At 42.0% G+C, this 23,043-nt stretch overlaps 1 protein-coding gene across 1 annotated transcript in view; it reads left to right on the top strand.

Moving 5' to 3' along the window:
- HS6ST3 (heparan sulfate 6-O-sulfotransferase 3) overlaps nt 1-23,043 on the top strand; it is a 538,088-nt gene that overhangs the window by 398,636 nt on the left and 116,409 nt on the right. The window lies entirely within an intron of this gene.

The raw sequence follows: 23,043 nt of genomic DNA on the forward strand, positions 1-23,043 counted from the left end.
TGTGAGCCCCGGGCCCTTTAAATCGCTGCCGGAGCCCCAGGGTAGCGGCAGCCAGGAGACCCGAGCCCCGACGGCGATTTAAAGGGCCTGGGGCTCCTGCTGCTACCCGCTTTTAAATCACCTGACCCCAGGGCAGCTGCCCCTTTTGCCCTTCCCCCACATCAGCGGCCCTGCCAGTACGGTCAGCTGTGTTCCGGCAGCCACTTTCTTACTTTCACTTCTGGATATATTGTAATAGAAGAGAGGGGAGGACACTGCCTGCAGAAAGCAGCAGTAAAGATGACCAGACTTAAAAATACAAAATTCAGGCATAAGATAATACCATCAGCAGCTTAGGAGGATAGCTATTGATTAACAGATGGTTACCCTTCAACCTTCCATTCCCACAGCAAAACCATCAGAAAGGTGGAGAAAACCAGATTCCATCAATAGCTAACCTCTATGAGGATTCTAGCCTTTTCACATTCAGCCTTAAGAAAAGGTCATGGAATGGAGATGGCATTGATAAATCACCTCTTTATGGCCACGGAAAGAAGACAAATTGCAGTTCTTATACTGCTGGCTCTATCATCCACCTCTTAATTCAGTTAGTTGTACAGTTTTGCTAACTTGTATACGGGACCTAGCAAGGGAGGATGAAGGTGCAGCATCAAGCTGGCATCAACCGTTCTTTTCAGAAAGAGCCCAGTGAATCATGCTGGGCAACTAGTGGTGCTTTCCCCAAGTCCCTGATACGGGAAGTTCCCCAGGGCACAGTCTTGTTGCCTCTTCTTTTCAATACATACTATGAATGAAGACTCTAGAAAGGTTGTAAGACAATATAGCCTCCGGTGCCATAAAAACGTAGTCATCAAGATGTCACGCTGACTGTGAGACTCTAGTTTATAGATGGAAAACAGCTGACTCATGCTTGATCCCGGTAAAAACAATGTTATGTTTGTATGAAGAGGGAAACACTTTAGGGAGCTAGCTAATACGTTATTCTCACCCTTACCAAACACATTGGCTCACCAGTCAGAGTCCTGCATAACCTTTCTCCAAAAAAAAGAAGGTTGAAGGAAAACCCAGGATCATTTTAATTGATGGAAGAAGATGAAATGGACAAAAGAAATCTCCAGGTGAGAGCTGTGGAAGGAATTAAGAGGATTAGTGTCCTTTATGGACAAACCTGTTGTACTCCTTCATTTCATATTTAGTGCCTCTAGTGGATACTGCAGTAATGGATGTCTTAGAAATGCCTAATAGATTTTAAAGGGTCAAGTTCCAGTTGGGAGATGGCTGTAATCCTGTCAAATGCCTCGAATGAAAGTCAAATCCTAAATTCAGGTTACTTGTGACCTTACCTTAACCCTCAGTTCAAATACAGGCAATGGTTGGCATTAAAAATAAATGTAACAATGATCCTAAAAGTAGCTGAATTTAAACAATAATTAAAACAAATATATTTCGGTTCATAAAACAATACCCAGAAAACTGTTGGCAAAATGTGAAAATACAGAAGCTATTGATTCAGTTTGGCCAGATACACAGTATTTTAATGTATAGTCACTTCAGATTCTGAAACAGATAGAAACTGCCTCAGTATTGAGCTTTTCACTTTTTTCCTATTTGCTTTCTGTGAATAAAAGTGTTCACCAGTAAAATGCTTAAGTAATTCTTCATTTAAAATAGGTTTTCTGGACATCAGTAAATATTTTCTTTTAACCAGAAAAGGTTTTAATTACCAGTCAAAAGATTTTATGAACAGTGTTCAGCATAGCAGATTATTAAAACATTTCATTTTGGTTTTGATTTCACTTGAGCTATTAACATTTTTTAAAACAAGTGAAGTATAAATTACAGATCTACATTAGAAGAGACTGGTTAATTGAATAAAGCAGTATTTTGCAATGGTTCCAAAATTCTGACCAGATAAGGCCTAATAATGCAATTTAGGAAAGAAATTATGAAGATACCTTTAAATAGTTATAGAAGGTGATCAATGTGCATTACATGCTTTGCAAAATTTGTGCCACAATGCTGAAAAAATTGGTTTTAATTCTCAGTATTTGAAGAAAATGCAAGTTCAAATAACTGCAACAATGTTTGAAAATCGAGAATTTCTTTACCCAATGTTAAATAATGTAAAGAGTATGTTTCCCTTCTTTTTGTTATGTGAGAGGTGGAGATTGGAACATAATGTAGGATAGTGTTCATTACTGTTCCTTTTTTAAAAAAAACTGATTGCATAGTTTTTGGATGAAGCTGCAGAATTACATTCCAAAGCTTCCACTCTCACCCAAAGGAATGATCTACCCAGGGTAAAACAGACCATGAAAGGATTCCATTGGTATTGTGGCAACATTGCAAGACTACTCACATGATTAGTCTGCAGAAGAGAAGAATGAGGGGGGATTTGATAGCTGCTTTCAACTACCTGAAGGGGGGTTCCAAAGGGGATGGATCTAGACTGTTCTCTGTGGTACCAGATGACAGAACAAGGAGTAATGGTCTCAAGTTGCAGTGGGGGAGTGTGACAGGTTGGATCACAGAAACCCCCTTGGGGTTGCCAACTGATGTGCTGAGACTACTTCCGCCCCTACTTTCCCTGCCAGCTTGGGACTCCAGCACCCTGTCTTGTTGAGCCAGACATGCCAGTCTGCTCCAACACAGACCCAAGGTCTGAACCACGTGCCCCAAAGCTGCAGACTTAACTGAAAGCAGTTTAAGAAATGTTCCTATCTTTAACACTCAGATGCCCAACTCCCAATGGGGTCCAAACCCCAAATAAATCCATTTTACCCTGTATAAAGCTTATAAATTGTCCGCCCTCTATAACACTGATAGAGAGATATGCACAGCTGTTTCCGCCCCACACACACACCAGATATTAATACATACTTTGGGTTAATTAATAAGTAAAAAGTGATTTTATTAAATACAGAAAGTAGGATTTAAGTGGTCCCAAGTAGTAACAGACAGAACAAAGTGAATCACCAAGCAAAATAAAATAGAACATGCAAGTCTACGTCTAAGAAAACTGAATACAGATAAAAACCTCACCCAGTAAGCTTCCTTTTACAGACTAGTCTCTTTCTAGTCTGGGTTCAGCAGTCACTCACACCCCCTGTAATTACTGTCCTTTGTTCCAGTTTCTTTCAGGTATCGTTGGGGGTGGAGAGACTATCTCTTGAGCAAGCTGAAGACAAAATGGAGGGGTCTCCCCGGGGTTTAAACAGACTTTCTCTTGTGGGCTGATACCCCTGTGTAGAATCCAGCTACAAAATAGAATTTTGGAGTCACATGGGCCAGTCACATGTCCATGCATGACTGAGTTTCTTACCAGCCAAGCCACATTCCTGCAAAAGCTCAGATGTGGATTGGCGTCTTCAAGTTCATTGATGATTGGGTGGTTCTTGATTGGGCACTTAATTTGCATATTCATTTCTCCAGAAGCTGACCAAAGGCTTTACAAAGGCTACTCAAAAATCAAGCAAGTACACAGCCAATATTCATAACTTTTGAATACAAAAATGATACATGCATATGAGTAGGATGAATAGATTCAGTAGATCATAACCTTCACAGAGATGTGTTACATGGCATATGTAGCATGAAACATATTTCAGTTATGTCATGGGTTGAAATATACATTCATTAGCATATTTCCATAAAGCCTTATGGGGGCACCATCACAGGGAGGTTTAGGTTGGATATTAGAAGAAACTTTTTCACTAGGAGGATGGTGAAGCACTGGAATGGGTTATCTAGGCGGTGGTGGAATCCCCTTCCTTAGAGGTTTTTAAGGTCAGGCTTGACAAAGCCCTGGCTGGGATGATTTAGTTGGGGATTGGTCCTGCTTTGAGTAGGGGGTTGGACTAGATGACCTCCTGAGGTCCCTTCCAACCCTGATATTCTATGATTCTGTGATTCTCTATATCCTGGGATAGTGGATTAAGGGAAAAAATGAAGTATGAGTAATTTCAAGGTGAAATTATTCTTAAAAATAGAATTTAAATTATATGTGCTTTTTGCAGAGGAGGACAATTTGGATTTTAGTTTAAGGGCTTTATCCTTTAGGCTCTTACTACCAACCATATTCCCATCCTGAATGGTGCTATTGAATAAGTACTATGCCCAGTAGTAAGTTTGTTTTCACTTGAGCAGTTGAGTGCTCAGCACTTTTGCAAATTTGGCCACATCACTTAGGAGCCTGAGCTGGACTGTTTTGAAAATCTCTGGATTTCTAAATAACAGATATTGGGTGCTGAGCACCTTGGAAAATCTGACCTTAACAAAACCAAATACTTTCCCCTGTTTATGTAGGAACTACTGTGTTTTTGTGTTCTTTTGATACAGAGCCAGCTGCTGGAATACTAATTAACATACAAAATATCATAGCTGTGCTGACATCAGTTAAAGTGCTTATATGTGAAGAGGGAGGTAAAAAAAAGATGCCATGTTAATTTCAGTCTCTCTTAAAAGGATATAAAGGAAATCTGCGATGGCTAATGCAAATAAATAAAAATTCATCCTTTAGAAAGGGTAGATCAAACCATTAACAGTACTATTAAAACACGAAAAACTGGATTAATACTACCTTTCCTTTAATACAGCAAATCCCCTGAGTGCAGCGTTTATAGGATTATGAATGTCATAATCCTATAAAACACACTGTAATGTATTACAAAAATTTCTTTTTAAATTAAAGAATTACAAGAAGTTTTTACAGATCTTGGATGATGAATAACTCAATGGCCTATTTGTCCCAGTTCTGCCACGTCTCTGTATGTACATTAAACAGAAAGCAAGCATAAGATTATGTTCTGATCCAGTACAAGTTTCCAGGCAAGGGGCTATCAGAATTATTGAAATTCCTTATGCTATGTAGAAGCAGCTCAAAAATCTTCCCTATGCTGTTCTAATTGTGATTTCTTGTATCTGGCAGCCTTTTATCTGGCTTTCTGCTAGCAACTGTAGCAATTGAATCTGCTTATGTTAACTCCAATACCAGCTTTATTATTTGGAGTTGTATGAAAAATAATGAGCCTGTTATTTGCTACTGAATCCCAATTAAAAATGAAAAGTGAAAATAATAACCATACAGAGTGCAGTTGAAGGCACCGAGCTTTCCACCAACATGAAATTAGAGAAATTATGCTTTCATAATCAAAGAAAAAAGAATCAAGGAATAAAGCATTCAGGAGCTTTTGACTAAACAGCATCCTATAAGATGCTGAGTTAAAAACTGACTGATGCTGCTTGTGTCCATTACCAGAGATGGAAAAGATGTATCAAATAGAGCCCCCACCCTTTGCCTTGACAAGATGTTTTGGGAAAGAAGCCCGAACTGGGGTTGAATGTTTCGGACCCACCTACAGCTTTCCTGCCACATGTGTAGATGTAAACTGCCTGACAGAATTTAGGCCTCTGTGTTTTAAATCAAACCTGTTTGAGATATGGGAATTTAAATAATGTATTTGAAATTATGGCAGTAATTTGCTCTGGACTCTGACTTTATAATGTATGCCAAATTCGTGCCCGGAGCAAATTTTACAGCTCAATTTTCTTTTCTCAGGCTGTTGAAGAGGGTGTGCGTAGGGGGCTGAGGTTTAGAGGTGGTTATATTTATGGGGAGTCCTTTTGTACTACATGTTTTTAATTCATGGAGCAGGTGCCCAGGAAATATGCGGTGGATCTATAGATATTTTTATAAATGTGAATAAATAAAAATATTATAAAATCCAAAAGCCCTGATGGATAGGGATCTACTGTAACAGTAAAGGGGGAAAACTTTTTCCATCGCTTTTCTTTCTTGTGCAGTATTTTTATTATTTCCCCAAAGTATGCAGTTTACAGATGTCTATTGCCTGAAACCATCATTTTTATGTATAACTACTTAATGTTAATTAGTGTTCATGAAAGATGCCAGATTGACATCTCTGATACATGTTTATCCTCAGAATAGGTATAGTCCAGGCAGCAGTGAGCTGGAAGGAATGTTTATTGCAGTTAGAAGGTGGTTCAAACTTTGCTCTCCTGTGGTACTTTGGCCTCTCTGCAAGAAGAATGCCAAATTGTGTGCCATTTTTTGTAACATGGTTGTTATATTCCCAAACCAGGGATTGTTTTAAAACTGGGGTTTTATTAACATTAATATTTTTTAAAATGTAGATTGTATGAGCCCCCCACCATCTCAGTCTCACAGGATACAACAACCCTCCTGCGATCCCTTCTTGCTTCTCCACTCGGTTCCCTTTGATCTCTTCAGCTCCAATCCCTAGAAGGGACAGGACTCAACCTTAAAGGAACAATTCCTCAATATCGCGGACCAAATACCCCTTTAAAGACTTCCAAACAGAGACACGAGGAGACGGCTTCAAATGTGGGAATAAAGAACACTACCAGTCACAGGCCTGGAAAAGTCCACACCCCTGAGCGACATAATTAAACCGACCTAATCCCCAGTGTAGACTGTGCTAGGTTGATGAGAAAATTCTCCAGTCGAGCTAGGGAGGTGGATTAGCTACACTAACAGGAAAAGCTCTCCCATCAGCACAGGTAGTGCCTTCATTGAAGCGCTACAGTAGTGCAGATGTGGCAGCTGTGGCTCACGAAAGCTCATGCTCAAATAAATTGGTTAGTCTCTAAGGTGCCACAAGTCCTCCTGTTCTTTTTGCGAATACAGACTAACACGGCTGCTACTCTGAAACCTGTGTTTTAAGTGTAGATAAGTCCACAATGTCAGGCAGGAAAATCACAAGAGAGCAGAGACAAAGCTGAGAGATCTGCATCTAATTTACCAGGAACCGCTTACGTTTGCTATCTTGTGAATTTCACCAAAAACCAAACAAATGCAGCTTGTAGGAGGCCCACACCAGCTCAGTCTCACTGGGAACTGGACTGAGACCCACAAATATTTCACATAGGCCACCAAACAGTCATCACATGGTAATGCCTTTCGCTCACTACTGGCTTCATTGCATAAACTCTTCTCAGTTATGTGGAATAGTTGATCGTTGTAATGCAGGGGTTTGTAGATGGATACTACTGACCTCAGCTGGATGGAATATGTTTCAAACTTGTTCAGATTACTCTGATTTCACTGAGTTCATGAAGCAGCTCTTATGGTTAATTAGGCAGAGACTTGTGAGTCTGGAGCAAAGTAGATGAAGTACAGGGAATAAAATTATGTGAATAACTCATGGTTGGACAGTACCAAAACCCTGAATCCCAGTAACTCTAAGCTTTGGGGAAGTTCAGACATGGATTTGACTTGAGTGTGATTTTATTCATAACTGTAGCTTCTTTGGTCTCTATGTGACTATGGATCGCTACCAAGTTAGCACAAACATTGGTATTTCCACTTCTAAGGACAGAATGCAGTAGAGTCTGTCTTCTTCTTGATGTATAAATACTAATTAAATGTATTTCTAAGGGTTGCAGAAAGAGCATATCTTCAAACAAATATTGACTATCTAATGATATCACCAGAACTAACAGCCTTCTGCTAGTGACAAACACCATACATTCATGTACAGTATGTATAGGAAAATTAAAGGGATACTATCAACTTATTTTGTTAATTGACTCATTAAAAAAAATCCAGCTTCTGATAAGCACCCATTATTCTAATTCTTATTATTCATTTATGTTGTAGTAGTACCTAAGGACTCCAACTAGAGTTTAGGGCCCCGTTTTTTCAGGTACAGTACAAACAAGGGAAAGACAGTCCCTGTCTCAGAGGGCTCACAATCTAGAATTTCGTCCTTGCATCAGATGAATAAACACAAAGGGGGCTGTAGGCATGAGGTCACAGTAGCACTAAAAACATATACATTTACAGAAACTAGTAGTTAAAGTAGTCATAGGTGTCCACCAGTCTAGTCAGTGCCAGATGTTGGTGATTATACTCATCACATCAAGGGGGTGTTTTTAGAGGGGGATTTAAAAGAGGATAAGGTGCGGTGGATTTTCAGATTTCCTGGGGAGTTCTTCCCAAGTATATGAGGCATCATGGACAAAAGCATGAATGTGCTTGTGGCAAAAGGTGGATGGACCAACTTGTGTGGTCCAATAAAAGACATTACCTCACCTACCTTATCTCTAATATCCTGGGACTAACATGGCTGCAACAATGCTGCATACAACTTGTGGAAAAAAAGTAGACAAGTTGGCAATCCAGGCTGCTGATGTTAGCAGGAAGAAGGTGGGAGCCAACATTATGAAAATAAATTAGGTTTGGATGTCCTGATATTTTTTTTTAGTTCCTTAGGTGTGGGTTTCTTTGTGGGTTTTTTGTTTTTTTGTTGCGGGTTTTTTTGGTCATACTTTCTGCTCCTCTGTTATTGTTAGCAAGGGAGAAACTGACTATATAGGGAAAACAGTGAAAGTGACTGTGCACAAAGCGCTTTCAAATGTCAGAGAATTTTGTTTCATTAACTTGTTTGTTAGTCTTGCTAGCTTTTAACTGTCACTACAGTAGGTACAATGTTTTCAGACAGGAATGTGATTTTCCAGTTGACAGTATAATGTTGAAATTGTTTAAGCAGATCCTTAACAGTATTAAATGTGTCTGCTCATTTAAATGAGAAGGGAATGAAGAAACCCAATTTTTTAATAGTTAGTTTGAGTCATGCGTAATCCCTCCAAAACTTATTCTGAGCATGCAATTGCCACACCAGTCTCTCCACTCTCCTGCTGTACTAGGAAACCTCGCAGCTAGAACATTCTCAGGGAAGCATAGCAGCTCAGACAGGGCAAGTGATTCCTTAGGGTGAAATCTCCGACTTATCTGAATAGCACATGCCTAGAATTGAAATGTATGTGAGTTATGGTAGATAACCTAATAGGATTTAGTTTATAATATGCTGTATTTGTGCATGAAGTGTCTCTACAAGGAAATGTGCTGTACGTGGCAATGCAAAATATTGTAAATTGTTACAGAAATTTCTTTGAAGTTCATATTTAAGGGAAATGTATACATGCAATGACATTGACCGCAGTATGAAGGGACAGCACAAGGCCTAGGCACCACATAAATCCTTCTATTTTGAAGAGATAAATGGGATTGAGTTAGTGTATTGGACTCACACTGAATGATGCAGTGAAATGCTGTTTAAACCTGCTGGCAAATATCAAATTACACATTCAGGTTGGAGAAAAGTCCTGACTGGATACCACATTTGATTATTCACAATGTAAACCATTCACATGATTGCTCTCTGGCCAGAGTAGACTCCCAAACCTGTAGGAGACAGAAAACTGATTCAGAGCATGATACTTTTAGGAGAAGCTCTGGGGTCTGCTTCACTTTATAAAAGCTCAAACAACTGTTTGCTGTTGCAGCACAACAGAACTTGCCGGTTATGTCACACAGCTGTGCTGTAATGTTATTCTTGAGACTTCTGAGAATCATGGTGCAGTATTGTGCAGTTTCTTTTCACAAACTGCAAAGCAATTTCCTGGAGGACTTTTGGGAGCCAGAATTATTGACAATGACAAACAACATGGAGAAACAAGCAACCATTTAGAATGATGGGCAGGCAACAAAGTACCAGCTCTGCGTTAGTGCCTTAGGATGCATGTGTATGCATGCAAGGACTCTGCTACTTTCCATATTAATGTAGTGCACTAAATGATGAGGTGCAGATCTCAAGCGGGCTCTTAATTGTTCTGATTTTTAAAGGAAAAAGAAATCCGGCTACCTTTGGATTAGATTTTGTAACTGGATCTGCCTAGGTGCACCCATGTGGACCCTCCTGGCCGTCATTGGGTATTTGCAAGAGTAAAATTGGGCATCTGCATGCAGGTGCATGATCTAGCCCTTTGTTTCTAAACCATTGCTGGGAAACAACAAAATCTTATCAAGGTTGCTTTAAAAACTTCAGGTTCAGGTAACCACCACAGATAAAAGAGCATCTGAATCCGTGCAAGGTGTGCTTTCATATTGCTTTGATATGCAGTCTTAACCAAAATGATTATAAAAATACAATTGAGCCATGCAAAGAATTCTTAAGTGTAAAATCAAGAAGCATGAATTGATTTAAATAGCAGGGTCGCAGGAAAATTTGATTTAAACCATTGATTTTAATCTTGTTTTCTATTTGTACATTTTTGTTTTTTCCCCTAAAGAAAGGTTCATTCTCATTGTTTGGTATAACTATTCAGACATGATGAGTTGCAACTAAATATAGCCTTTACACTAAATTTGGTGGTAGTTTTTTGCTAGCAGGCAGGATATGCTCTCTAAACACATTCATTTAAGTAATTATATATCTTAACATACAGATTCTTAATTCTGTTCAGATTCTAATTTTTTGTTATGTTAGAAAATGATGAATGAAGCATTTCTCATGCATTAAGTTTTTTTTACTAATGATTTGTGTAAGCTACATTTGGATGGAAATTGGGATTGAATTACACTGCACAAAAATATTTTAATTCTTTTAATTAAAACTATTTTAGATGTGCTGGACATATAAGAAAAAAGTATGTTTATCAAAACATGTTTCGTATTTAAAACTAATTGTTTTATTAAACAAAGGAAGTGTTAGCTATTGTAGCTGGTGAATTGATGGTATCTGTTTCTGGTCACCATGTGCCAGATTTTCAAAGGTAGGTGCCTCGTGGGATTTTCAGAAGAGCCTAACTCCCATTGAAATGGGGTAGACACCTAACCTTCTTATGCACTTCTGAAAATTCCACTAGGCGCCTAGCTGTATCTTTAGATGTCTGACATGTATGTGAATCTGGTCCCTTGTCTTTTGAGTTTTTAGAATTCGTAGATCTCATCCTCTCCAGTAGCGCAAATAGATTTTAACTCTTACCAGTATGGTACTGACACCCCGACCCCGGCCCCCCTCACAAAAAATGTTCCATGACTAGAGCCCTGCACAGATACAAATGTATACCTGCGGATGCAGATATCTGTGGATAGAAATCAGTATCTGCTGAATTGCAGGGCTCTCCCGGGAACCGCAGGGGCGAAAGGAGCAGAACGTGGGGCCACCGTTCCCAGGAGCCAGTGCCTCACGCCAGCAGCTCCTCCGTCATGGCTGTACCGCCCCCACCCTCTGCTCCCCCAGCTCTTCCATGCAGCTCTGTCTCCTGTCTGGAGTCTGTGTAGCCCCGGCAGAAGACGGGGCTGGGGGCTGTTGTACTGTCCTCCAGTGGGGCTGTACAGACCCCAGACAGGAGATGCAGCTGAGGAGAACGGTTGGGTTGGGAGCGGGGCAGGGGTCAGTACAGCCACGCTGGAGCAGCTGCCGGCATGGGGCACTGGCTCCTGGGAGTGGTAGCCCCACGTTCTGCTCCTTCACCCCTGCAGTTCCTGGGAGAGCCCTGCGGTTCTGAAAATGTGTCTTTCTGGTACAGCGTACTGGCAATAAATGTCTTAATGGTATGGTGTACCTGACTGTACCGGCTTACTTGCACCACTGATCCTCTCCCATCTGGTTTTTAGTCATAGTGTGGAAGAGAAAAACAAGCTTTCCTGCTTTTTCAACTCCCCAATCAGTTTCTCAACTTTGAAAAAACTAGATCCAATGAAGAAAATAGTCTCTCTGCACTAGAGCTGGCCAGAAGATGAAACCCTTCCCTTTAAAAAAAAAAATCACAGTTTCGGAGGGAAAAAATTGTTCCAAACCTGGACAAAAAGTCAAACTCTGAAGCTGTTTGCGGGAGGGGATTTCAAGACAAAAGACCTGTTAGTGTCTTCATAATTACTCTTTTACCAAATACATTCAGAACCAGGCTTTTTGTGCTTAAACCTTCTTGCAGTTTTATTGTATTATATCAGATGCTGATGCAAGTGCTTGAATAATGAAGCTCCCTTTGTTTTTTGGGTTTTCTTTTTAGTTTGTTTTTCATACCTGATTTGCTGGCCGTGAACTTTACTTTAACCGAGGCATCTTGGAGTCTCTTTGAGTGAATATTAATGTTTATAAATCGGTAAGGGTTTAGTGGTCTTCAAGCATGTGGTATCATATTAGGCTACTTGCAACAAGCTATATGTACAGTACACCCTCACAATGCTGCCCGTCATTATTACAAATCTTCGGTGATAGCAAACTGGATCCCTGATCCCAACTATAGTAGAGTATAGTACTGTAAGAAAAGAAAAGAAAAAAAGGATGTTGCACATGTGTGCACAAATTTTTATCCAGCTTGGGTTTAGCCCAAGGGCAGAAACTCCGAGTGGGTCCACACCCTTCCTCCTGCCTCCTAGGGCTGAAGCTGAAGGCTGAGGCCCAGTGGTGGTGCTGCTGCGGGGCTGACAGCGCAAAGCCCCTCTGCGTGGGGCTGAAGTCATGAAGGTTACCTAAATTCTCCCTCCCTGGCCAACTTGTAGCCTTAATCATTGTTGTTATTATTAATCAATTAATTTAGCTAAGGCCTTTTCCAAGGCAACTTTGTTAACTTACTCCAGCAGTTTGATTGTTCTTTCCCTATAACAACCCCTGGCTATAATGAATAAAAGGCTTGGATCCCGATAGGTTTGTTATAGCGAGGGTGTACTGTATGTCCCTATCAAACGGTCTGATTAATATTACTTTGATTTCAGATTTTCTTCTGACACAGAAAAAGACAAAACCTGAGGAGTCATCCTGAGAGTTAAAAAGGTTAATGTTGTTGATAGAAGGAGAAGGATTTGTCCTTTGAAGTCTGAAGGCCAGATTTTAATTTCACTTTACAGTGTCGAGACCCCTGTAACTCTGTTATCTTGGTGGTGACTTCAGTGCCGTTATTTTGGACATACACTGGTTTAACTGAGATCAGACTCTGGCAATGGATGCCTGTATAACAAGGTGTAACAGAGGGAACTCAGTGCTGAAACAACCCTGGCAATCTGCTGCAAAACTGCATTTGTCCCTGCCTCAGTTTCCCTTAGTTGATACAGAGATGGAACGTATATTCCTGAATTTTCATCTATAACTCTGGCTGAGTTACTTGTCTCTCTCCCTTTTCAGGAGTGAAAGGAGTCTGACCCACCCAAGTTCCACTGGCCCCTTTAGTGGACTTGTACTCAGTAATCTTTGGAGTTTGGGCCTTTGTCTCAGCAACTTTTCTAACCCTTTTTCTGGTGCTGCCCCTTATTCAGGTTTCTTCCCTTCTTTCTCCAACTGGGCAGAAATAACTCAGGCACTTGTTTGTTTAAATCTCCTACTGCTTCCCTGGGCTGCTTCCTACCTTGGGGCTTTGCAGGTACCTTCTGCCTGATAATCTTCTCTGATCCCTTCTGGCACACAATTGGTTTCTCTGGGCAGCGTCCTCCAGCCTGACCCTGTGGAGCTCCCTTCACTGTGACTCTCTGTCTCTCTCACAGCTACCCTGTTGTGGCCGGACTGCAGCTTTTATTGTGCCTGCTGTGGTCAGACTGCCTAGAGGCTGCAGCTGGGATGGTGGTTGCTCCCTTTTTTAATCCTTTCGTGTCAATTCCTTTGTAGGGTCCATACACCAACCGCATCACATAAGGGAAGCCTCAACTTCTTGAAATTATGGCTCTCACAACATTGTTTTTCAAACACTATTGTGCCTGCCAGATAACATCCAATCTCTGATGCAGGCCCCATGCACACGTTGTTGACTTAAGCACTCACTTGATTTTTTTTATCAGCATCAGGCACCCAGATAACATGGTGGTAAGTGCAATCTATATCCCTAGACAGATTTAGATAGATTTATAAATTCTCCAACATTTATTTTCACTTCTAACCTAGGAACTGAGGATAATGAGTTAATTTTACAGTCTTTATTTATTTATTAGTATGACAGGGTGAACTAGGCCAAGAGGTCTTCTGCTGGAGGCCTCAAGGTCCTGCCCTACCCCATCCCAGAGAGGAGCAGAAGAGAAGTCCTTCAAGCAGCCTAGAGTGATTGTGGGCAAGCAGCCAATGAGGGGGAGCTGCAGGGAGCAGCCAATCTGGGCCCAGCAGACTCAACATAAAGGAGCTTCAGGGCCAGAGTCAGTCAGCTGGTGCCTGGAGCTGGAGGAGTGAGAACTGTGTTCCTGGCTGGCTGAAGGAGCAGAGGACCACAGACAGATCAATTGCTGGCAGGGACCAGGGGAGCAAGAGACAGCTCCTGGCTGCCTGCAGGGACTGAGTAAGGACTGAGTGCAGGGAGCCATTGAAAAGTTGATACTGAGAGCAAAGTCAATCCCATTGATCAATGGACATAAGCTTTGCATACACTATGGCTAGCTCCATCCAATAGAATCTGGGCCATGCTATCATGTGAAAGTAGGCAGCAAAGGTGCAGGTAATGGTTGATTTCAGAGGATGGCCATAATGTAATAAGATGTTTAGTGCACAGACAGTGTTCTCATCTACAATACATGGAAATCTGCAAAATCTTGTGCCTTGAATAATACAGAGCAATATCATTATTCTCTAGTTGCAGCACTGACCACCTTCACTTTCTACACCTCCAGTTAATTAACATCTTTTAGAATGACTGTTCTTGCTTAACTAATTTAAATATTTTGGTTTTAGTTTTTAATGTTCCCAGTGTCTATTAAAAAAAGGAATAGCAACCCGATTGAGGATATTTTCTGCGTTCACAGGTCTGTTCTTGAGACTTTGAGCCTGGTTCTCATTAACATTAAAGCCACTTTACAGCACTCTGAAATGAAAAGGTGCCATAGAATGGGATTATATTTGCACCCAGTTTGAGACAAGAGCACAAGACAAGAGCAATGTTGGACTGCTTAGTGTAAATGGGCATCATGCTGTTTGTGTGTAGTCAGCCAAATTCATGGGTGCGTTATCAGTGCCTATCTTGATGCACATAGTATTTCTCATAATCAATTTATGACTTTCATATACAAAACAATAAAATACCTTGAGGTGAAGGCACTTACCTGGAGTAACTGGCTGGCAAACTCAAAGAAAAAGTGTATCTCATCTCAGGAGGCAGAACATGGATAAGGTAACTCCCTAGATCAACCAAAAAGAAAAGGAGGACTTGTGGCACCTTAGAGACTAACAAATTTATTTGAGCATAAGCTTTCATGAGCTACAGCTCACTTCATCGGATGCATTCAGTGGAAAATACAGTGGGGAGATTTATATACACAGAGAACATGAAACAATGGGTGTTACCATACACACTGTAACGAGAGTGATCACTTAAGGTGAGTTGTTACCAGCAGGAGAGCGGGGGCGGGGGGGATCTTTTGTAGTGATAATCAAGGTGGGCCATTTCCAGCAGTTGACAAGAACGTCTGAGGAACAAGGCTGTAGTTTTTATTCAAATCAGTGCCAGAGAAGTCCCACTGCTGATTCAAAGGGGGCAAAAGGTGATAGTAACCGTCAATGAAATGGGGTCATACGTGTGTCTGTATGTTAGACATAGAAGATGTGATCCTGTGTGGTGCTAAGTGCTCTCAACTCACACTGAAGTCAGTGAGAACTGAGGCTGCTCAGCATGGAGCAGGCTTCAGCTGAAGGGCAGTGTCGGTGTTTCCAAAAAATGGAAATACGTTTTATTGCTCTACAGCCTCCACCCCCATCACTGTGAGAATCTTTGCAATGAATTCGGTGCTCAGAGTAAGCAGGAGTTGATCTCCTGCACTTCTTTCCCAGTAGGAGCTTGGTAGCATACTACACTCAGTCTTATTGTTTCACTGGAAGAAGAAAATAATGCAAAGATTAAAACAGAAGGTAAAAGGAAATAAATCATGAAAAAAGCAGAGGCTGTTTAATTTAAGAGCCTGTTCATACTGTACATTACCCGCTAAGCACTGCTCACTTCCTCTCAGGCCAATTTTGTATAGTTAATCACTATTTTGCTCCCTCTTCGTGCATTATACGTCTGGTATTTAAATGGGTCTCTGCAGTGGATATCCCACTGTTCGTTCCAGAAGTGAGTGAGTGGCATTCAAAGCTGATACTACAGTCACACGTGAACAGGGTGGCCTGGAGATAGTATAGAACAGGGGTCGGCAACCTTTCAGAAGTGGCAGCCGTGTTAGTCTGTATTTGCAAAAGGAAAAGGAGTACTTGTGGCACCTTAGAGACCAACCAGTTTATTTGAGCATAGGCTTTTGTGAGCTACAGATCACTTCATCGGATGCATTCAGTGGAAAATACAGTGGGGAGATTTAGATACATAGAGAACATGAAACAATGGGTGTTACCATACACACTGTAACCAGAGTGATCACTTAAGGTGAGCTATTACCAGCAGGAGAGCGGGGGTGGGGGTGGGGTGTAGTGATTATCACTAGAGCTAGAATGAGGGAGGGGGCTCAGGGTTGGGGTTTGGGTGTGGAGTGCTTACCTGGGCAGCTCCCATTTGGTGCGAGGGATGCAGGTGGGGGTGGGGGAGGGTGCAGGATCTCCCATTTGGTCTCAGGATGGGGGTGGAAATGTGGGGGGTGCAGGAGTCAGGGCATGGGGTGTGGAGCAGCTGGGTATGGGTGGGGGTACTGAAGTCAGGGCTGGGGTCGTGGGGAGGTGCAGAGATCAGGGCAGAGGGCTGGGGTGTGGAGGGGTGCAGGGGTCAGTGCAGAGGGCTGGGTGTGCAGGGGTCAGGGCAGAGGGCTGGGGTCGTGGGGGGGTGCAGGGGTCAGGGCAGGAGGCTGGGGTGTGTGTGGGAGGGTGCAGGGGTCAGGGCAGGGAGCTGAGGTGTGTGGGGGGGGTTGCAGGGGTCCAGGCAGAGGGCTGGGAGTCGTGGGGTTCCTCCCAGCCCCCTTCCCAGAGCGGCTCCCAGCAGGGGGCTGGAGGGGATATGCTCTGATTCCAACCCCCTTCCCCACCTCTTTCCACCTCCTCTCCAGAGCAGCGAGTGGGCTGTGGCTCCGCTTCTCCTCCTCCCTCGGAAGCGCCATCAGCTGATCGGCGGCCGGGAGAGGAGGAGGGGCAGGAACCCAGCACGCTGGGGGAAGAGGCGGGGGAGGGGGGAGCTTGCCTGCTCTGCAGCAGCAGCCGGCGTGGGGCGGCGGGAGCGGAGAAGAGCGGGCCGGGGCAGGCAGGATTTTTAATGGCACGCTGCTGCCTGCCGGGGTCCTGGCCTGGGTTCGACAGCGGGCTGAGTGGGACTCGGCAGGCAGCAGGGTGCCATTAAAAATCAGCTCGCGTGCCGTCTTTGGCATGCATGCCATAGGTTGCCGACCCCTGGTATAGAACATTAGAGTGCACCCAGCACATCCCCAAAGGCTGCTTGTTAGAGTCTGTTCCCTGCTCTTTTCCTCATCAGTGGACCATCACATAGGATCCTAAACTGAATTCCCTTGGGGTCTCCTGAGCTGCGATGAAGCACTTATGAGCTCGTGGTGTTTAGTTAAAATATCAATTGTAATGAAAAGCAATGAAATATTGGGAAAGTGTGAATGAGGGAAGCGTTAGCTATCCCATGGGTATATCCTTCAACAGCAATGCTAAAGTAAAGATCTCTTACAAAGCTGTCATCATCTGCTCTTTGGATACAATTTCATTTAGTTCATGAATATAGATGGCTAATTCCCTGGGGCAATTGATTCTATTAATACAAAGCATATGTACAGCCACTACTAATAGCCGGATTCATGGTAACTATTGGATTGTATTCACTGAAGGGAAATGGAAAGCGCAGAAGTAAAGGATGCTGATAATAGGATTCCCAAGATTGCACTTGTTTTGCTTTAGTAAATGGAGGGCTTTTGAAGAGAATGATGACTAATTTATGCACAGTTGATTTTTGAATCCCTCCATCCCATCTTATTCTAGAGGCAGTAAGGGAGACTGGTTTTACTAGGGAGATAGCAAATTTACATAATGAAATTGAAGTCAGTGGGACTACTCTCATGCTTAGAGGTAAGCATGCATGTAAATGTGTTCAGTGTCTGACTGACCACAAGGGAACAGTTAAACTGGCATACAGAAAGTCAACTGGAAAATGGAGGAAAAAATCATGTTTTCCTCCATTAGTTTTCCACTAGAGTAAACTTAGGTACTATCTGCAGTGGTAATAGTAACTTTTTATGTAGACTTGTAATTTTAGGTGGTATCCCTTTAACAGTTTTGTTTTTGGAGTAAAATCTTTAAAAACCACCTCGTTCTACAGTTTCCTCTGAATTCAGATCTCAAAATTAGGATTAAATCCAAGATAGCCTGATATTTTAAAGTGTCTGCACTTGGCACCTGCTTGCAACCTCACCTGGCTTGTTTGCTGATGGCAGTGTCCCCCTGGAGAATCAACAGATCTCCAGCTCAAATTTTCATGCCGACTGCCAGCCATCTTGAAAAAAAAGGCCTTTAAATGGCCAGTGAGAAGGGACCACCACATCATCAAATGAACTATCTGAGTCCCTGTTGCCCTCAGAAACGCCTAGCTCATATTAAATATTAATACTGTTTAAAAATTACTCTAGACTTTGAATGAAGCAGCATTCCAGACTTGCACTGAAGATGCATGTGAAATCCTTTACTTTAGAGATGTATGTAAGCTTTTTTAACCCCCTTACACAAACTTTCTACTTGTAAAATCAAACTGAAAAATAAAATACACCCCCTTTTGTGTCCTATAATTAATACACATTTGTAAAATGAGAATTGTTGATATAGCAAGAACAGTAAACGGTGTTTGTCTTATTGTAAAAAGAACAATATAACTGTATCAGCAAACAATGATTGCAGTATAAGGTAAGGAGGTAGTAAAACTTGATTGGCAATAATCTCAGCTTCTACTGACTCTATCTTGTATCAACAACGAGCATAGCAGAATCTGTCCCTACTCAGTTTGATTACATTGCAAATGTTTTTAGGGTTTAGAACACACAGCCACCTTAGAATTCCAGTATTTCACATTTGGGATCCTCCCATCTGATCCTATATGCCCTAATGATTGATGATGGCACTTTCCTTAATTTTTCTACAGGTGTTCTGCTTGCCTGCAGCAGAGTCCCCTGGCAATCTGAGGAATGGATTGCCTGTTCTCTGGTCCAAAGCTTAAAAAGAAAACTTTTCAGGTCATCTTTTCAATTCACCTTTCCAAAGCAAAATTACTATCTAGAGTATATTCTCAAGTGCTATGTCCAGTCTAGTTGTAAATTACTCAAGTGATAGTGTTACTATCATTTCTCTTGGGAAACTGTTCCATTCTAATAGACTTCACTGGGAAGAAATATTTCTTGATCTTTGAGAAAAATGTTCCTTTGCTCAATTTCATCCCAACATCGTTATACCAATTGTTGCATCCTATACAATTGTTTTCCCTCCTCAGTGTTCTGACCCCTCAAAGACAAGAAGGTTGTGGTCAGTTCTACTTTAATCATTATTTCAATTTTTTTTCTTCTAAATAAAGCCTTTCCTAATGCTCTTTACTATTTGGACTTTCTTCCAGTTTGTCAATATTTTCATGTTACTTACACGTGGTGTGGTGCATGCACTGTAGTGATCTAGGCCTGGTCTCGCTAATCCGATAGAGAGAAGAAATAGCTCCTCCTTGCTGTATGGCATGATATAGCCCAGATTGCATTGGCTTTTTCTGCACAGTTGTTCTTAGGGCTGCATATGTTAGGATTGTCCAGTGGCATGTGATTTCACACATCAGAATGAGCAGAGGGGCACGGGAATATCAGTGTAGAAGCTTAAACCAGCAGTGCTGCCAATCCTATGAAAAACAAGGGGTGAGAAGTATAAATAGGCCCTGCAAAAAGCCCAGATGCCATCAGCTCCAAGGAGGGGAGACCCAGAACTCCCAGAAAAGTGACCTGAGCCAGTTGCTGCTTATACCTTCAAAAAAACCTCATAGGGTTAGTGGAGGATGGTCTTCTCTTGGGCAACATTAGCAGCTTGCTTAGGTGACTACTTTGAGCAAGCTCCTTTTCCTCCTCCATGCCACTGGTGATGGCTAGTGCACTTCTCCATTCTGCAGCTTATGGGAGCAGCAGTGATGAATCATAGAAAGTCAGGGTTGGAAGGGACCTTAGGAGGTCATCTAGTCCAACCCCCTGCTCAAAGCAGGACCAATCTCCAATTTTTGCCCCAGATCCCTAAATGGCCCCCTCAAGGATTGAGCTCACAACGCTGGGTTTAGCAGGCCAATGCGCAAACCACTGAGCTGTCGTTCCCCCCCAAAATGTGATGTGATTTGATTTGATTTGATTGATGGTTCACATTAGTTGCTCTACTAGAATTCCTCTTCCTTCAGGCTGGAAGTGGTGACTCTGAGGCCCTTGATGGGCATCCTTTTCTCTTTCTTTTGCTCCCCACCAATTCTCTGGACACCTCTGAAGTGGAAGCAGCACCTGGCTGAGGGGGACGGTGCTGCCTGGGAGCTACAGTGTTGCCAACTCTTTGATTTTTTTCATGAGTCCGAGGATTCCCACCTAGTCAGACTCTCATAGACACGAGCTCCAGACCCTTCATACATTTCAGCCCTGTAGCCTAGGCACCAACTCAGAATTTGTGGATTCTAGTGATTTTCATAGCACGTAAAGCACAGGCGTTGCAGTGCTCAGCTGTGTAGTGCCTCAGTCCCTCTGTAGATCCAGACCTTTGTATTTAACAGTGTGTACAGTAGACGTTGGCATGGGCATTATTAGATGTGGGTTTGGTCATTAAATTCACCAGAGTTGCACTGCCTCTGACAATTGCCATGACTGCTACAGCTTTACTGCAACCATATTGCACATGGCAGCTGTCTACTTTCATTTGCTGTGTGATGTCACCTCTCCCTGGTCTTATCTAGCATTACTATTTTTGAAGTTTCTCTCACCCACTGATGTATTTCATGTAATTTACTCTGAGATGGATAGCTTGCATTTTTCCATGTTCTTGCTTATTTCCTGCCCATGTTTCCAATTGTTCCAGGTCCATTGGTATTATTTCTCCGGCTCCTCTGGGGTATGCAACAACTTCCATGTTATCTCAACTTCCAATAATCTCAAAATATAGTTACTTTGTCATGTACACCTTACATACCATTAAAATTATATTATATAAATCTAAGGCTACTACACCACATTGGACATTTGCCTGCCTTCCCCCTGCCCCATACTTGATTCTGTTCCATTGATAGGTAGTTGTAGTTTGTATTCCTTCAGCTAATTTACAGTCTATGTGAAAGAGGTCTTGCACAATCTTGTTTGAATTAATTTTTCAGGGGAGATTTTTAGGGACACTGTACCAGTTGCTAAATTCTGGATGTATTAGAATTTTTGCATTTCTTCACCTCCGGATGATTGGAAGTCAAACAAACAAAAAGCCTGAATTGTTCTTTTTGAGTCATGCTAACTGATATTTCCTAGGTACGTAGGATTTTTTTTCTCAGTATTTACGTAACTTGCAATTTTAGTGATGCAAAGAGTGAGGCAGAATCCCTAAATATTTACTGCAGTACCACATTACTTGCAAGTGTAGCTACAATTGACAAGGTAAATTACTTGAACTATTATAGTCTGGAGTGGTGATTTAAATCCTTTTACTCATTTGGTATGGGTTTTTTTGTTTGTTTATTTTTTGTTATTCAGCTGTAGAATGTGACATTTTACTCATGGTTATCAGAAAATGGAAAATATAAAACATTTATTGCTTTGGCCTAGTGAAGTACCCCTTATGGCATATCTGATGCTGTGCTTTAGGAGACAAGAATTCCAACACAAGCTCAGTCTCTCAATCTTTGGGTAAGCAAGGAGTAAGAATTTTGTGTGTGTGATATTCACATCGTAGTGACACACAGAGATAGGCTGCTGCAAGTGCAACCTCTGCTATCTATGTCAGGAAAAGGAAATTGCATCTGGAGTGAGTTAAGCTCCTGTCCTTTTAGGCTCTGCTCCTGCTCCCAGGGAATTCACTAACAAAACTCCAATTGACTTCAATAGTGCAGGATTGGAGCCTGTTAGGGGGCACTAATGGAGGATGACCTGTTAGAGGAAAGCATAGAGATGGCCCTGCTGGAGAGTCTGTGTTGTTCCCTGTAGGTCAGGGAAGTTATTTAGTAGGATAGGGATTTATGTATGGGATTTTCCTTCATGAATGTGCAATGTTTAAACCTTTTCTGGCACTTGTTCCTCCAGATCTGTGTTACAAGGGGGGTTTGAGGGTGCCTGGAGGGAGGGAGGGGAGAATTCTGAATATCACTTTAGGGAAGTGGGAAAGTGTTTTGCAGAATAAATGGTGACCAAACACGGCTGCTTCTCATATTGCTGGCACGGGAGCATTCATGAATGATCTCAGACACAAATGCATTCACAGTCTGATCTCTGTGCAAAAGGACGCCTAACAGTATAATTCCTAAAGTGCTATGATGTATCTTGAATTATTAGATTAGACATGGGAATATGGCTTTCACTTTTAAGGCTGTCTCCAATTTTTCCATTCTTTTAGTTAAATCTGTGTTGTAAGAGGATATTTTTGCACTTTAATTAATAAAAATCACTTGCCCTGGAAACAAGTATTAGTCTGGATCTGTAAAAGCGGCAAAGGGTCTTGTGGCACTTTATAGACTAACAGACGTATTGGAGCACGAGCTTTTGTGGGTGAATACGGATACCACTTCGTCGGATGCCATTTGCCCTGGAAATGTATCCTGGTTTACAAACAGGGATTAAAGCACATTATTGTTTCCCAATCTGCTGCCCCAATCCCATAAACATACGTGCAGGTGCAGGCGCCCATTTAAATGTAAGATTTCAGGACTGGAGTTTAACAAGCAAAGTCCAGGCAGGACAGAGAAAACTGTTTCAGGAAAGGAAAGGTGAGAGAGAGAGATGAGAGGAAGAGGAGAGGGAAGGATTTTTGGAAGAAATTGGTTTTAATGAGGGCTTGAAAGAGAATAGGAGGGAGGGATCTTGGCAGACAAGAAGAGAGAGACTGTTTTATGTTTCTCATACTCTTCTGAGCAAAATCTCCTCCTGTTAAAGTGAAGCAAGGACCTACACGTGCTATCTGTGCTTTTAAGAGGATGTTAAAATGGACTTCAGTACATTTGGAAACCAGAGCACAGTAGCCCTTCTACCAGAGTGTGCCTTGGAGAGGAAAGTGCTATAGAAAGAGTTCACAGTACTAAGTTGCACCGTTTGGGGATTAAAAAAGTTCTGGAGGTAGAAAGCCAGGCTCCACATTTTAGTAACCTCTC

Source organism: Lepidochelys kempii, chromosome 1, assembly GCF_965140285.1.
Source record: "Lepidochelys kempii isolate rLepKem1 chromosome 1, rLepKem1.hap1, whole genome shotgun sequence".
Lineage (NCBI taxonomy): Eukaryota > Metazoa > Chordata > Testudines > Cheloniidae > Lepidochelys > Lepidochelys kempii.